General features: G+C 44.7%; 1 long non-coding RNA gene across 1 annotated transcript in view; it reads right to left on the bottom strand.

Moving 5' to 3' along the window:
- The window catches only part of LOC110345249 (uncharacterized), a 33,105-nt gene extending 20,834 nt beyond the window's left edge, over positions 1-12,271 (bottom strand). The window contains exons 1-2 of the long non-coding RNA XR_015449570.1: positions 11,264-12,271; positions 4,848-10,941 (exon numbers count right to left, since the gene is read on the bottom strand). This is a non-coding gene — a long non-coding RNA (uncharacterized LOC110345249). The remainder of the gene's footprint in view (positions 1-4,847; positions 10,942-11,263) is intronic.
- Positions 12,272-17,608: the final 5,337 nt, after the last annotated feature.

Below are 17,608 nucleotides of genomic sequence, written 5' to 3'. Positions count from 1 at the left end.
TCGGTTAATAGATTACGGTTCATATTATGTTGCCATTAGAAACAATGATAGCAATTTTTCTTCGTTTTCCATGTCTGTGACAAGTTAAGTGAAAATACAAGAGACAAAATATCATGTGTAGTCTGATTTTAAATATACGCCTATATCCACGTGTTAACTGTGTATAGAAAGAATCCAGAATGATCACAAAATGTCAACAATGATTATCTTTGGGTGGAATGACTGGGAATTGTGGTTTTCACTTTCTTCTTTTTTGTACTTTTCTGAACAGGAAAAAACATAATGTATGATTTGAAAAAACGTCTGAAGCTTAAGGAACTACGAAAAGAAATCAGCGTCCTCGTCCATACAGAACTAAAGCCCAGGTCCAACCTCGCGCGGGGGAGGGGAGGGGGAAGAGGGGCGGACCAGACCGGACCGGACGGAAGAGGATCCCTCCGTCTGTCCACGGGGTCCCGGCCTGGGCTGCCTTCCGGGCCACCCGCAGCCCCCGCCCCTGCCCGAGGCCCCGCCCCGCCCCCAGACCCCGGCTCCAGTCACCCCGGGCACCGTCCGGGGAGCGGCTCCGGCGTCACTGGCCGTGCAGCGTGGGCAGCCACACTCTGACGGGGTCTCCTGCTTTGGATCCCGAAGCAGCCACCGCGCTGCAAATCCCGAGCGCGCACCCCGGGGCACCCCTTTCCGCAGCCTCCCCACCGGGCGCCTCCCTGTCCCTGGCCTCTGGGGTCTTGGGTTGCGGTGAACCTTAGAGCTCCTGGAGTCTTCTCTTCCGGCGTCTCTGTGGCCACCCACTCCAACACCTGGTGTTTCCCTTCATTCCCACCTCCCTCTCCTGTCCCCCCAGTCCACAGGCGCGCGCCTCCTCCGTCACCCAGAGGTGTCAGCTCACCTGGAAGCCAAGAACCCAGACGGGGCCCGGACGGCTGCCCACTGGGCCGGGCGGACCGGCGCTTGGACAACCCCGGGCGTCGTGTTTCACAGGCTGAATCCCAGGTAGAAAGGATTAGCGTCTCACCCAGTAAGCATGCACGTTCTGACCTGGATGAAATTACTCTGGATGTGATTCCTTCAGCTGTAGAGCACTGCTGGCGAACCCTTCAGAGCTTTCCGTGCCACCGCCTGCCCCGCCACTGCTTTAGGGCTTAAATTGATCAGCTGGGGTCCAGAGGATTTCTTCCCTAACTCCTGCCTGCCTCACCCCATCTCTCGTGCATACTGCTGCACACTGGGGTTTGCAAAGCAGGTTCAAAACCACCCACTTGGATTCCTCTGGCGGGAGCCCCTGTGATCATGGATTGAGGATCTGCCTTGGACTATTGGTCTCTAACATGGCAGATACAAAGATGGTCAAGGCAGGGCCCTGGCTTTTTCATGACAAGGATAGCTGAAGAGGGTGGTCAGAAATTGCATGTGGTTTCTGAGACGTCCCGGCCGGAGGCACTGTGGGTGCACCAGATTGCCCCTAGGAGCCCAGTTTGGGTATAGGCAGTATTTCCGTGCCTGCCGCCAGCAAGGAGTGGGGCCATTCTGCCCACCTCTGCAGAGGGCCGGCAGGCCAGGCAGGGCATGGGAGCTTGGTTTCTGTCTTGGATCCTTTGTTTAAGACCCCCAAATCTACATCCAGCATCCCCTGGAAGGATCCAGAGGAGAGAGTCGGATTGAGAGCGTTTACTGTCTCCAGACCACGTGGTGGGAAGCTCTGAAGCATGAAGGAGTGGGTATCCCCAAGAGTTCATTTTTGTCATCCTTTCCACCCTGGCCTCGTGCAGGCTGGCCCGGCGCCTCGCCATCCACACTGAGACGTCTCAACAAAGAGGCACTATTGCTACTGCATAGATTCTTCTTGAGCAGATGAGATGTTCATCCTCCCCAAGGATGCATCTCCATGGGCAGCCAAAGAAGCACCATGAGACAGCAGCAGGTTGTTAACTGCTCCCTGATGCCTACCCTCTCTCCACTTCCTCCCTGAGCTCATCAACCCAGTCCTTCTCTGTGGAACAGTCTCCCCCTGCCTCCACCCATCCCCTCAACTCTGCTCATTTACAGCCTGTGCCTGGAGCTCCTATATTTCCACTCTGTAACCCTGGCTCAGCCCAACTGCTTATTTTGAATGTTGTTATGTCCAGAATGCTGGATGATAATGGAGATCCTCATCAATAATGTTCATTAAATGAATAAATGTGGGTCGGTCCCATGACGCAATTCTGTTTTCTACCCTCAGATGCTTCTCGTTGCTGCTCACTTGTTCTGGTGGCAGACATGGTGGAGTTCCAGACCTTCTGTAGCCTGAGACCTCATCTGGCCTCTGATTGTTGGCAGAGGCCTTAACTTCACCAAGAACAGCATAAAAACAAACCAAGGGGGAACTTGACTAGGAGCCTCTCAAGCCTTCTAAACTCTCCTTTACCTCTGAACTCTCTCTCACTGAAGGCCTCTTGTTTTGTTCACCACTCTTCAGTGAAAACTGCCCCTCCGTCTACTCTGTACTCTGTTCCTGTGAGGGCTGGCTCCTGGGCACAGCCTGGCCACAGCTTACTGACCCATGATTGGGCCAGTGAGAACAGGGTCACATGGACCGGTGAGAACTTTCCTCTAGAATTTTGGGTTTGGGGCCAAGATAGTCAATCCAGTCTCTCCCGTGATGGCAGCTATTAAAATGTACACTTGGAGAGTTAGTGGTGGCCTTGTTTCCTCACCAAACTGACAAAGCTGAGGACCTGCAGGGGCTGAGAGAACAACGAGGCAGATATGGAGAGAACATGAGAACAGCACAGAGAAGAGCCCTGGTCCTGGATGGGCCATAGCCCCAAGCCATGCTCGAACTCAGATTTAATTGGCTACTGACACTTACGAAGACCTCTGATGTCGTGCGCTATAAAATCAGCCACACTCACCTGCTTCTCAGAGGGGACGTGCCCCCCCCCCCCCGCTGGCTCATACATCCTCCCGCACCCGATTCCATCCCACCTGGCACCCTGGTCTTATCACTGGCCCCGCTTCTTGAACCCTCAGTCATTTTGGCTCCCTGGGTCCTCGTCCTTTTCCAAAAACCAGAAGACTTTCTTGCATCTTTGTTCCTCCTTGACTCCTGCCCCTCATCCTGCTCCCTCTGTTTTCTCACCTACTACTTAAGGCCCGATCTACAGCTGCCACCTTACACCATCTCGGCTTCCCATTTCCTGACCCCGCTGTCTTCATGGGCAGGGCATGGCAAAAGCTGTCACTCCTACAGTTCATGCTGCTTCTCCGCAGCACCTGGCATTGGGAACCACCTGTCTTTTGAGGCACTTCCATTTCCTTTGGTGGTTTTCCTTCTGTTTCTTGCCCTAATCCAGAGAGAACTGAAGAACTGAGAACTGAACCAGGAGCAGTTGGAATCTTAACTCCAGACGTTTCTACCTCCATCTCCCTCCATGAACTTCCACCCAGCCTCTGCTGGTCCTCCTCCTGCCCTGCTCAGTGAGGGTGACTAAGCCAATGAGATCACTGAAGCTGAGGCATTAATGAGTGAGGTATTTCAATATTTTGATAATAGCTCCCAAAGACCTAGACTCAAATCTGGAGTATAGTGGGAGGGCTTGGTGGGTAGTGGAGATGGGGTAGAAAGGGAGAATGTGCACATAATGAGAGTCTAAGAGTTTTTATGAGATATTTAAGTTTCATATTTCTACTTTGATGCTAATTGTTCTCTCGTTGAGCATTTTAATTTACTGTTCCTTTGACACACAAATAATGACCAATGCAGTGTCTCCATGGGGTATAATCTCAAAGATTCAGAGACTTTTCCCTCTAAAGTCTTTTATCCCTCTGATTAGAGGTATGGAGTCAAGGAGCAAGCATTATAGAAACAGGAGTGTTGTCTACAAACCGCGCAGCACCCAGGGGAGAGACACAGAAATGGAAGACCCAAGCTCTGCTCCCAGAAAGCTCATAAGCCCATTAGGAAAACAGCATAGGAATGCTTGAAAATTAAACACAAGCATTAAAGAGCGATGTGCCTTGTGTCACCAAGTGGCATATTAAGTGAGGTGGATAGCACTTTGCGTGGAAATTTAGAGAGCTTCCTTTGTAGGAATAATCAGTGGAAGCTTCCGTGGTCGGGAAAGGGCCTTGGCAGTGAAATGTGTCTGGGAATTGAACAGATGTTTACGTGAAAAGTAGAAATGTTACAGGCAGAAAGAAAGAGCCATAAAGGAAGTCTAGGATCCCAGCAAGTCCTAGCTTAGGACGGCGATCAGACTGGAGCAAGTAAGGAACTCGGGGAGGGGGGAACTATCAACGTGGCAGGAACACCAGGATCTTTGTTTAAGAGCTTATTATTTGATTTTTTTAAGAGAATGTCAAGAAGTTATTGTGAGAGAAATCAGAACAGAGGCAGTCTTCCCTATACTGTAGTTTTAAGTGTTATAGGTTACTTCTGTGGGGGACAGCTGTGAGACAGTGTAACCACATCATTGCTCGGGCCCCTAAAGGCCTAAGGCAGCCCACTGATAGAAGATAAAGTTCCATATTTTGGAAGATTTGGATCCTAAGAGGAGCAGCAAGACTTTGCATGGTCTGCTGGGCTGCGGTAAGCACTCTGAGGGCAACCGACTACCTCAGTCCTCCGGGTCTCTACAGCAACATATTCTGAAGTCACGAGCCTCCTCTAATCCCAAGTTTTGGAGCCTTTGTGTGTGTGTTGACAAAGCCACACAGAGAAGGGTTTTGTTATTGTTGTTGTTATGGTGATTATACGTTTTCGCGTCACTGTGATTGTTGGTAGCCATTGGCTGGAAGAGATTATACCCTCTTGAGCGCAAGCCCTCCCTTGCAGAAGAACCTCTAAAACAACAGGTGATGTTTACCGATTTACAGACTTGACTGTCTTGAGGCAACCTTGAGGCTGTTTGATGTCTTGTCACCTTGTACTTGGGACAGTGACGATCCGTCAGTATGACATCCCAAATCACAGAAATCTGTGAAATGAATGAAAAAAAAGACAAGGAGGACTCATGCCAAGAAAAACGATCCCAAGAGTGGGATTGAGAAGGGGATTGCAATAGATAGTTGCTAAGATCTCCTCCACCTCTAAACCTTCTTCGCACTGGGGATAGGAGGGAGGCGCCCATTCCATACCCTAGTACTATCCCTCTAATTCCCTCCCTTAGAGCTTTCTTAGAAAGTTCCCATTGGCCTCCTCAGAATTCTACGGCAGTTTCTCCAAGCCTGGGGGGAAAGTCCTTCCAGGGCCAGCTCCCCTCCTCGAACTGCAGTAGAAGCCCATTCCCTCTGGTTGGCTCTTCAGGGGCAACAAGATCAAGTTAAGACTGTGGCTCAAGCCAGTCTCAGATTAAGTTCCAAAGAAGCACGTGGTAAGGAGAAGAGGCATTTACAGAAAAGCCACTGTCCATGATGGGACTCTGCCGGAGGCTGAGGAGCCCGGGATTCACCAAGGAAAAGTTATTGCATTGAACCCAACAGAGTGCCAGGCTAGCATCACAGCCCTGGCTCAAGGTGGACTGCTTCAGTTACCTGGTCATCTTGATGAATGGGCCCTGCGCTTGCTCTGTGGAAGACCAAGGAAACTAGTCACAGATTAATCACTTATGCCATCACTGAATGGCGAGTGACTGGAGCTGGTAGCAGCCAGAGGGACAACGGGTTCATAGACGCAGAAGGAAACCTAGAGCCATTGGCTACTGTCAGGGGAAAAGTGGACAAATGTAACAGCAAGAGCCATCTTTTTCATGCTGATTTGCACAGCTGTGCAGAAATGGACAGGGGATTCAGTCGTAGGAACTGCCACGCGAGAAGAAGGCCCTACAGGTAACCCCAAACCAGGGAAGAAGGGTCTCGGGCAAAAGGATGGGGGAACCACAAATGGGGTGAAGAAAAGAAATGAGAACTAACGAAAACTCCTGACAGCTTCTAGAAGATAAAGCAGGGTACGATCCCAGCTTCTCCCAGAACTTTAACAGCTACTCATCATTAGCACAATGTCAGTACTTCTCTGCCTCCAAATTGGTGTGTGATTTGTGTGTATTGAAATAAAGACAATTTTTTATTTGGGAAATGTTTGTGGATGTGCCACGTTTAACATGCAATATGTCATAAATGCTTGTTGAAGGAACAATAATAGCTAACTTTTTTGCCCTTCTAATAGTAGGCCAGGAAATATGCTAAGTGCTTTGTGTGAATAATTTAATTTAATCCAAAGTCATTCTATGAGGTTTTAAAATCTCCCTTTTATGGATTAAAAATACTTAGGCTCAAATAATAAAGAAATAATAAAGAAAGATGCTCAAATACGAACATCGCTTGAGTGACATTCGTATCCAAGAGACAAGGAAAGAAGGTGGATGGGGCAAGAGAAAGGAAGGCAGGAAGAAGGAGGGAGAGAGGAAAGAAGCAGGAGAGGGAGGAAGGGAGGGACGAAAGGAGGGCAGGTCGGGGCACTTTAAGAAAGGGCTTGAGAAGTGTCACCGAGTTTCTATGGAAAACCATTTGTCTGCACAAAAATGTGCCTGGCCCACGGATGTACTTTAATTTCCCTTTGCCATCAGGTATCGAGTCCCGCAAAGAGTTGTGAAAAACAGCTCAGCCTCACATGGGACCGAAAGAAAATAAACAACAAGGCAGGATTTTCAATGAATGTAGAAAATACAAGCCAAGCAATCCCAGGTGTCGGGGCTGCTGATGGCCGCAGCGTTCAGCACCAGCCTGGGACAATGGCACACAAAGTGGCTGATTTCCCAGGCTGCTGATTGTCGGGACATGATTCTGTGGCCCTCACCTGGGCAGGTTTCATCCAGAATAATAGGGAAAACCATGGCGGGACTGAAGAGAACCTTGAATGGGAACATAAAAGTGAGATGACCTCACAGGAACGCACACTAAAGGGTCTGCTCGGGGCGGAGAGCAGTGCACACTTAGTCTCTTCGCTGCCCAGAACCAAGCAATGAGGGAAGTAGTTGCAGGAGCTGTGCTGTCCACAGAATGGGTAAAAGCCCCTGGTTTAGCAGAAGTACTGAAGCTTGAGTTCTGTTTCCTTGGCCAAGAGAACCCTGCAGTGTCACCAACAGCAGTTCACGCTGGTGTCGCTGGACTCCACACTGGACATTTCAAACCTACAACATCAGCTGTGTGGACCTCTGACGGCAAGGAGCCCAGAGTCATCACTGACACCTGCTGGGCAGAAAGGGCCTTTATTTCCGCTACTGTGACACGTCTTCCTCAGGACCAAATCCGGACTCAGAGGAGAAGGAGGGTTCCCCATGCCGCCAGGGATACCACTGCTGGGATCTTGTTCCTTACAGGTAGCTTCAGCTGCCCCATGGCCAGAGTCACCCCCGCACCTGCGAGAGAGCCCTAGCCAACCAGAGAATGGCCCCAGGAGGGAATCAGTAGAAAATGCCGCAGTATTCCTGAGGTGTTAGAAAACATGAAGAAAAGCAGCCTTCCAGGACCCTAACATAAAACAGCAATAAGAGCAAAGGACCTGACAGCTGCACTTGGCTGCACTGTTGTCTTTGGGTTGAAAAATGCAAACTCTCAGTCACTAGCTGGCTGGGTGTTGAACCCATTTTTTCACGGCTGCTGAGCAGAGCCCTACAGATGTCAGAGACAGACTCCTGACTGTCACTTAATGTGAGCTGAATGCTTTTATGCACTCAAGACTGTGCTGAGTGCGCCACGAGACCCAGGTCAGCTCGTTCCCGCTGATAATAGCCACATGGGCGTTGTTCTAGTTCACACTTTCAGATTAGGAAACTAAGGCTCAGAGGGGAGGGGCTTGGGAAAAAGCATCCTCAGGAATTGCACAGCCACAGTCCCTGCTGCTGTCTCCCCTGCTGCTGCTGTTCCTAAGGAATCGTCAGGCCCCTTCGTTTCCCAGGGCACTGGGCACAGGCTTGGCTGTGGCCTCCTTTATGGCGCTCTTCCAATCCAACACCAGAAAGACTTGCCAAGGCATAAAGAGACCTCGAAAAACAGAAACCCAAACTGTGTCACTGGATCTCAAAGATGTCCTTGCACCAAGAAAGTGACTTTGGCCCCTCCCTTCCTTCTTCCCTGTCTTCCTTTCCTCTGTTGTGTCCAGAAAATGATACCCCAAAATAGACCACTTTAGGCTACAGACTTACAGCTCTGCAGAACAGCAAATGTAGAAGAAGGCTTTGCCCTGAAAGCCCCTTCTCTGCCTAAAGATGGCATCCACCAAAAAAGCTACCTTCTACTTTGACCCTGTCAGCTCACCAGCCAAGGAAGATTAAACTCATTGCAGGAAGAGCAGAGTTGACTCCACACCCAAGGCCCAGGCAAACTCTTCTCTGGGGCCTTCACACCCTGTCATTTCCCCTTCCTCAAAGACTGTCCACAGCCCGTTTCCTACTCCCTTATCAGCAGGATATTTAAACTTCATCCATGTGTCCTTTCTTTGACTTTCAAACTTTGTGTGACTCCCCTGCACTCGTGTGTTCATACATTTATGTTCCTTTTCTCTTGTTCATCTATCTATTGTGATTTTGTTGTATAGACTACATTTATCAAACTTTCGGGATTGGAAAGAAAATTCCTTTCACCCTTGTATGGACTTCCTTCCTCTGCAAGTATTTATAAAGTACTTACAATGTTCTCTGCTCAGGCCATGAGAGGTTCAGAAATTAGAATAACACAGTCTTCAGAGCTCACACAAGAAGTTGGGTAATTTCCACACGCCCATATGAAATGCTGGCACAGGGGCTGTGGCATGAGAGGAAATCACGGTGAAGATTGAACTGAGCTCAGCACGATGAAGGTGAGTGAAGGTAGAAACTGATGTTGAGGTTCGTGTGATGGGGCTCAGGGGGGAGATGCTGCAAAAGTAACCAAAGGCAACCAGGGGAGTCACGCCAAGGGTCAATGATCCCCTTATGGATGTTACACTTCCTTGAGGGTCATGCCCGGGCTGACACCCCCAAGACTAGGGTTTTCTCCTAGAGACAGTGCTAATCCCACTCCACCTTCTCAGAGACAGCTTACACCACTCTAGGCAAGTCCTGATTTCCCACGGTCCTCTGTCCATCCAGAGGTTCCAGCAGCCCCAGCCACAGGCCCCCAGACTAGGCCAGAAAAAGGCCATCTGAAGTTGATGGTCTGCATGCTGAATGACCCCTGCGCTCCGTGAATCTGGGCTCCAGTGTTCCTGCGGGCATGGACACTGCTGCCCGGGAAGCCACACCAGCTCTCAGAGGCACCTTCTCTGCAGCCAGGCTGTAGGCTGTGTGGTGGCCAGGGTAGGCAGAGCCTTTCTCCCTTTGCTTCAGTCTGAGCTGGCTGCTCAGTAGAGGACGCCTGCAGGTCAGCCTGCCCCATCATGCGGCAAGGAGCTCGGCTTGGAGTGCTGGGGGCAGCAGGGCCCTGGCATGCAGGCGGCTCTCACCACTGCCCTCTCTTCTCTTCCCTCCTCTCCCTCTTGGACTCTGTGCTTCCACCTTGGGGCTTCTGGTCTTGTTCCCCACCAGGCTGCTGCCTTGATGATTATCAGCCTCTGATGCTCACCTCTCCAGGCCTCCTCTTCCTTAGGGTCTTTGTTTCTGTCTGCTCCTCTCTGTCTCTCTGTCTCCCTCTCGTCATGTTCTCTGTACTCGTGCCTGACCCCGTCCATTCTCACCATCCCTCCGGGGACCCTCGAGGGGACGCAGACCTGGCCCACGTGTGTTGGAGCCCAGCCTCTCCTTCCCCCGCTCTCCCCAGGAGCCCAGGCAGCTGCGGCTCTGCAGGGCTCCGACACGGCACACAAGGGCAGCCACAAAAGAGGCCACCAGGTGCTCGGGATCAGCTGCAGAGGGCAGCCAGGGGTGGAGCCATCTCACATCTCTGGGCTTTGATCACGTGGTGCTCTCACACCGAGCAATGGGCAGAGGTAGGGCTGAGATCTGGTTCCTCCTTCCACAGCAAGGAGGACAGAGAACACACCATGCAAGTCGGGGAGAAGGAGGGAGACAACACAGTAATCTGAAACAAGAAGAGGGCCGAGGAGGGAAGGAAATGCTTTTGCATCTGTGCAAAGAAATTCCCTCGCTGGCCAGAGGTGCAGTGAGCTTGGCCCAGACTTTGGTGCCATCCCACAGACAGGGACCTGGGAGGTTTCTACAGTGCAGATGAGGAACCGAAACCCACCCCACCTGTTGGGTAAATTTAATGACTCCCTCATGGAAAACATTTTCAGAACTAGTCAGTAAGAGGCATAGAGGGATTTGCCAGGCAGAATTTTAAAAGTACACGCTCAAAGAAGTAGAGTGTGGGCCCTCGAGAGACCGTGAGGCCGTCATCGTCTGGGGCTGCTATGTTTATGGGAGACCTAGGGGTGGAAGCCAGGAGAACTTGTGAATACAGAAAGGGGGAATTCGCTTTTCAGGTACAAGGTGACAGCTCTGGCTGCAGGGGGAAGAGGGAGGTCTATTCGGAGGAAAGGTCTATTTTACAGGTGAAAAGTGGTGGTCTATTCACAGGCAAAAAGCAATAGGAAAACCCATTTGCAGGTAAAAGGGAATTGCTTGGTCCTATTGTGTCTTGGGAGAAAAGAAGAAGAAAAAACACTTTTTAAACTGGTTGTGTATCCTGAAGCTTCAGCTTTTATTTTTTAAATTATGACTTTTTCCTTTGACTCCTTTTTACCTGTCTTTATTTTTTCCTCTTTACCTCACACACACCCTCTGTGACTTTGATCCCTTCTTCTTCTTTTTTTTCTTGGTACCGGGGATTGAACTCAGGACCTTGTGCTTTGTGCCACTGAGCTACATCCCCAGTAGATCCCTTAATCTTAACGGATGTGGAGAGATGGGAGGTCTGCCTTTTCATGGCTGCTTCAGGCAGAGGAGGGGCCTTGACCTTCCCAGCCAGGGAGCAAAAGTCTCACCTTGATCTAAGGGGACAAAGGAAGATGGAGTCTTGTTCGATGAACAATCATCACTTGATGGTCTGGAACAGAGGACAAGAGCATTGGTAAGTCACTGACACTCAAGCTTCATTTTATAAGCCTGTTAAATAAGCAGGGACTAAAAATTAAAAATAAAATATTAATGAATAGTGACTCCAAAAAGTTGTAGAAGTCTGACAATTAGGCAGCATTTGGCATAAGCCTTTTCTCTTTTATATTAGCCTGTGTTTGTCCAGAGGTGTTAACAACAGGGAGAGTTTAAGGGCATGGAGAATCCTCCATTTTTTCACTAAGAAATATATATATATATGAGTGTGTGTGTAAGACTACTGGGCCATTAATGTTTTTCACTATAGGACTTACAGCCTGTGCAGCCTTTATTTGTAGACCTGAAGACCTTTCATAGTGACCAGTTCCAGATAATATAAAGTCTGAAGTAGATAGGAGAAAATTAGTTCATACCACAAAAGTAACAATGCTTAGTAGCTGGAATATTTATATTGTCATGCCTTTATTTTATAGGCATACCTACACAAGAAGCTAAATCTCTGCTGGAGGGATACTTGAAAGTACATTAAAATAACATTATGGGAATATACTAAGAGGCTGATGGACACTTTTGGGGGGGGGGGGCGGTACCGGGGATCAAACTCTGGACTATTACTCTAATTTTTTGTTATACTTTCCTCTGTTGGGTGGGTGTTTAAGACCAAGTCAAAGTTTTAAAAAATTATATATATATAATTTGTCAAGGTCAATTAAGGCTCCTCAAAGGCTACTTTTGGAGCCCTGGGAGGCGCCTCTTAGCTCCGCTTGTTTTCCTCCCACCAGTTGTATCACAGCCTTGCTTAACATATGGCTTTTTATTTTTAAGCATGGGGACAAATTTCTCTCTTTAGTGACCTTCCTATTTTGTAAAGTGCACATTTGTTGACTTCAGTCGTGCCTCTGGGGTCCAACAATGCCTCCACTCAGGAGACTGGGTGACTCACCAGAGTTGCAGGGACCTTTCAGAAGGATCCCCTCATGCCCTGGGTCCTGGCTGATTTCAGAGGGCAAAGGCCAGAATGTTGGCAGTCTTCTTAGCTCAATTATTCTTTTTAGTTTCAGGTCTCTAAGTCTCGGTTGAATACCCAGGAGGTCAGTGCACCATTCTTGAAATGGGAGCAGTAGTTTTTAATCTTAACTACTATAATTCTATCTGGCACTTTGAAATATAAAAGATGACTGGAGGAAAGCCACCTCTTCTATTAAGCATGGTCAGCGTTAGCATTAGGAGCCATTGTCACATTTTCTCTGGACCGATGGTCTACCATCTTAATATGCTTTTTACGTTGTCTTTCAGAAGTTATATTTCTGTAAAAAGTGAACAGATAACAACTACAAAGTTTTACAAGGAAATTTTAAAATCAAGAACAAACAGACTTTTAGGATAACAATTATCATGACATTATTATACTAGAACCATTAAGTTCTATTTCTTATTTCATTATCTCTAAAAGTAATTTAATTTCTCACTTGAATATAAAATAACTTGTCAATAATTTAACTTTATCCAATTACAAAATATTAAGTGACAAAAACAAATTATCATCTAAATTTGCATTTTTTAAAAAAATAAGATGCCTTTTTAAGTAGAATGTACTTACTTCTTGATCTACTTTATGCATGATTAATGGGTCCATCTTTAAACATTAGAGTGACACTGCCTGGCCTGCATAGAGCTCAGGCACATTTAATTATCAGAATGCAATTGGGAACACATACACATAAGCCTGAAAACATCTTTCATCATAAAGAACTTTGCTTGAAGACCCCATGTATGGTAAGATGTTTTCCTAAGTTTTTCATTTTCGAAGGCTTATACATTTGAGGAACATAAATGTATTTAATATATCAAGGAGTTAGCAATAATTAGCATCACAGCTATATACAAATCTTTTACATATATTAAATGTCTTTACTCTTAAGGCAACATTTAGATTTCTTTGTCAGGTTTACATGGTGTAACAGCACTGACAAGAGTCAACAGATACCTTTGGGCTTTTTACAAGTTTAGGAAACAGTATTTATGACCACAAATAAACTTATTATCCAATTTATAAGTATGTTATTTATACAATAATAAAATGCCTGTTTAGTCAAAGCCAGTGGATATAGACCATGTTTTAAATAGCAGTACTGGATTGTACCAAATTTAAACAGTGGAGATGCCAACAATTTTGATCATTTTATATGTCTAAGGTCCAGATGCCATGTATATTGTATAAATGAGAGCATTTATTAGATATTTCATATGCATTAAATCTCTGTAATCTTAACTCTATAAACCTAACATTAAAAGCTTAGACTCACAGCACATTTTATATAATAGTTGTCTATTTAACCAATTGAACTGCGTATTGAAAACATTTTACAACAAGCCAGCATTTCATCTTTAATTCTTAAAACTTACTTTTTTAAGTAACCAAAAGCCTAACGGTGGAAAACACATGAAATTATCTTGATAAAACACAAAACCTTTGTGTTTTAGATGAGTTTTGAATTTGTATTAGTGTACATTTTCAGTATGTAACGTTGGTATCCATCGTGCAGAGCTGGTGTGTGTACATGACACATCTTCATTCTTTCTAATTTGCCTCCCCTCCCTCCCTTGCCCTGCTCCTCCCTCCTTTGTAAGTTTAATCAATAAATAGCACCTTAATATCTTTAAAAAACTTACTGCTCTAGATATAGAAAACTCTTGAATCTTTTAATTATAGCCAAATGCATTATATATAATAGTAAATTTTGATAATATTTGTTGGGGTGGGGACAATAAACCGGGGAAATCAGAGAAGCTCCCCAGCAGTGGAGAAACTGAAGCAAATTGGCTCAGGCAGCTGCTGTTTCAGCCACAGAGGCGACTTCTGTCTGCTCGCTCCACAGCTCCTAGAATTATATATTGGGATTTTAACGCTTGGAAACTTAGGAAAGACATCTTAGAGCTTTAGATATGTATTAATAATTTATGAAAACATTTAATTATTAGCAATCTATTAATTGTTTATAAATTTGAAGAAGCCATGAATACTTGAATTTATATCTAGCAACTGATGACTTGGATGTTATGGATATTTATAACCATTAATTTCATTTCTCTTTATTATTTATTCATTCTAACAGTTACTATAATTACTCATGAGGACCAAAGTATAGCATAGTTAACATTTTGAGCCAAATATATATGTTTATATAACATAATGTATATAATATATTATATATATATATTGCCAAAAATGTATACAAAATGGTGACCATGAGCTTCCAGACATTTATTAGTAAGACAAACTGCTGAAATGCGTAGACTGTTTTTGGCAGAATAAATAGATATAGGTATAATCCCCAAGGAAAAACTCTAAGTTGTTATTCACAGAAAACAGTGGACATTGTATTTATAAAACCCATTTTTAAGATAAATGTTGTCTTGATTGGCTAACAACCTGGGTAAAACATGTTACTAACTTTAAAGACATCTTTGCTTTTCTCTTACCAACCACTTTCGTTGTTAAGCACGTGACAAAAAGCATTGCGGTTAGTATCATGGGTGCCCACGTACCCCTAAGCCAACCAAATAGAACTTTTGGAGGATAAAATATACCCTAAAGATGACACAGATAAAATATTAGCCTAAATTATATAACTTTTATGTTGCCATAAGGCTTTTATTTTCAAGTTTAGATAAATCTTCAGCCTAGTGGTTTTTACCCTCTAATGTTTTAAGGGAGTTTGATAACCCTTGAATATTTGTATAACTTTTTTTTTGGTACCGGGGATCAAGCTCAAGACCTTGCACCTGCAAGGCAGGTGGTGGAACTACTGAGCTAAATCCCCGGCCCTGTATAACTTTTTTAATGAAAGCTCTAACAGAGCCAGAAGTCTGTAAAGGCAAAAAGAAAAATAAAAAAGAAAAGAAATTGATATGAGCTCAAAATGTTGTGGTTTTTTTAGTATAGGGAACAAACTCAGGACCTTGCACTTGGGAGGCAGGCAGCAGAACCACTGAGCTAAATCCCCGGCGCCTCAAAATATTTTTAAAAGAAGCAACTGTAGGTACTTTAACCAATTGTTAAAAACATACCTTAGCAGGCAGACAGACAAGAAAATGTACCGAACACATAAAACAGTTAACACTAAATCACAGTGCACTGTTAGGTGCACTGGCCAGGCTGGATAGAAGAATCTCTATTTCTTGGTTTTGGGTTCCTAAGTATTGACTAGTCAGTTAGAATTTTCCCTAGGGAATATCATTTAGCACTTGTTTCATGTAAATTGTAAAATATTTTCTTTACTCCAGACTACTCTGAATACTTTTTTCCTGTTAGTTAGCACTACAGATTCATAACCAGTAAGAGTGGGGGGGGGGGGAGAAAGGGTACAGATTGCTAGATAAGATCTTTGTTCATTTTTCCTCTTTATTATAAAACCAAGGTTGTGGCCTTGTCTTGTTACTCTTTAACTTACATTTAGAGAAATATAGAGAGAAGTCAACTTTTTAAAACCCTCTATTTTATTGATTTTTTCTTTCTTTTTTTTGGTACTGAGGATTGAACTCGGATCCTTGTGCTTGCAAGGCAGGCAGCAGAAGCACTGAGCTAAATTCCCGGCCCAAAACCTCTATTTTACATCAGCCTTGATTTTGTAAAATACAACCTAGAAGAGATTCTCTGTTTTATTCAAATGATCTATATGTCTTTCCTTACACCAACACTGCCTTGATTACTGTAGCTTTAGAAGAAGTCTAAAAATTAGGTACTAAACATCTTCCAACACTTTTTTTTTTAACTTTTCTAGGTCCTTTGTACTCCTACATAACTTTTAAATTTCAATATCCAATTCTTCATTTACAGCAAGTATACACAGACCTGAATTTTTATATATACCTTGTGTTTTCTAATCCTGCTAAATTCAAGTACAAGTTCTAGGGGTTCCTAGAGATTTCTTAGTAGTTTCTCTGTAGATGATCATTTCATCTACATATAAAGATTTTGCTTCTACCTTGCCAATCCTATCCTAATTGTGTCATTTTATTGTCAGTCTCTTTTGGTGGGGCCTAGGTTTCAAAGTTTAATGGACAGATAAAAAGTAAGCATATCTGCCCTTGTTCCCCACCTTAAGGAGAAAGCATTGTATCTTCTCCATTTATATAAGGCATTCTCGCTGAAAGTATGGAGTACATGTCTTTAATCTGTTGAGAAGGTTCTGTTCTACTTCTAGTCTCCTGATAGCTTTTACCATGAACAGCTGTAGAATTTAGTCCAATACTTTTTCTCCAACTAGTAACAGGATCATATGGCTTTTTCCTTTCCTCTGTTAAAATGATGACTTTTGGGGGTGGATCTTCTGGTGCTGAACCAACACTGCCATCCCTATAATAAAACCACTTTCTACATACTGCCAGGTCTGACTTCCAATAGTTTGTTTTGTTAAACTAATTTCTATCTATGTTCATACTTTTTTCTTCTATTATCTTTATCCAGTTTTAGAATTAGCACAATGTTGAGTTCCTAAAATGAGGGGAGAAGTGTTCCTTCTTTTTTCTGCTTTAATTGTTTCATATAATTTATCAGTTAAAATGTATATGAGCCTACTGTTGTCATATAGGTAGGTTTTCAAGCTAGGAATATACTTTCTTTAATAGGTGCTATTCAAATTTTATATTTCCTCCAGTGTTAGTTTCATTAATTTGTCTTCCAAGGTACTTCTTAGAAGTTGTCAAATTTATTTCAAAACAGATTTTTGTAATATGCTTTCTATATCCTTTTAAATTCTGTAAAATCTGTGGTAATGTCTCCTAGATCTTTTTTTTTTTTTTGGTACCGGGGATTGAACTCGGGTCCTTGCACTTGTGAGGCAGGCGGCAGAACCACTGAGCTAAATCCCTGGCACATCCTAGATCTTAATATTGTAATTTTAAAAATGTATAACGGATATTGTGTAACAGGAAGAAAAGGTCTAAAAGAGCAGGGGAATTGGGAGGGGTAGGGGAAGGGAAAAAGGGAAAAGAAAAATTATGAGAAAAGGAAAAAAATGGAAACTAAGTCTTTGCAAATAGGGAAGGGTGGAGGGGGTAAAGGGAGGGCAGGGGAAGGGGAAAAAATAAGAACCAAGAGACTCATGTAATGGTACAAGACCCCAATGATGAATGTAACTGTATTGTATACCTAAAATGTACCAATAAACTTAATGAGGGGAAAAAAAAATACAACCTAGAAGTGATGTTTGGGGGCAGACATTGAGTTACCCATAATCTTAAGGTACACTGCATGCCTTTCAGATCTCCCTGTGTACTCGTGAAAAGAAATAGAGAAACAAAGAAGGAGAAGGAGGAGGAGGAGGAAAGGGAAAAAAAGAAGAGGAGGAACAGAAACAAAAACAAAGAAAAGACGGGATCTCAGGCTCATCCTGCCCCAGCAGCAGCCCACCCAATTTTCTGTCTTGAGTGTTCTAGGGTCCCTGACAGGCATGCACAGCTCTGTGCAGGGTCAGGCAATCCTGCCATTCCCTTCCCCCTGGCACACAGCTACTTACGACTCCATGGAGGGCTTTTTAAAAAGTATGGAGATGCTTCTGTCTATAGCAACTAAAAAGTACACACTTGTTTTGACAGGGAGATAAACTTATGGCTAAAATTGCTGGAGGAGTTGCAAAACCACGTAAGGCAGAGGA

Source organism: Heterocephalus glaber, unplaced genomic scaffold, assembly GCF_053883595.1.
Source record: "Heterocephalus glaber isolate CG9 unplaced genomic scaffold, H.glaber_assembly_v1.0 deba00000738, whole genome shotgun sequence".
NCBI lineage: Eukaryota > Metazoa > Chordata > Mammalia > Rodentia > Bathyergidae > Heterocephalus > Heterocephalus glaber.
This window is presented reverse-complemented; position numbering and strand designations above follow the sequence as displayed.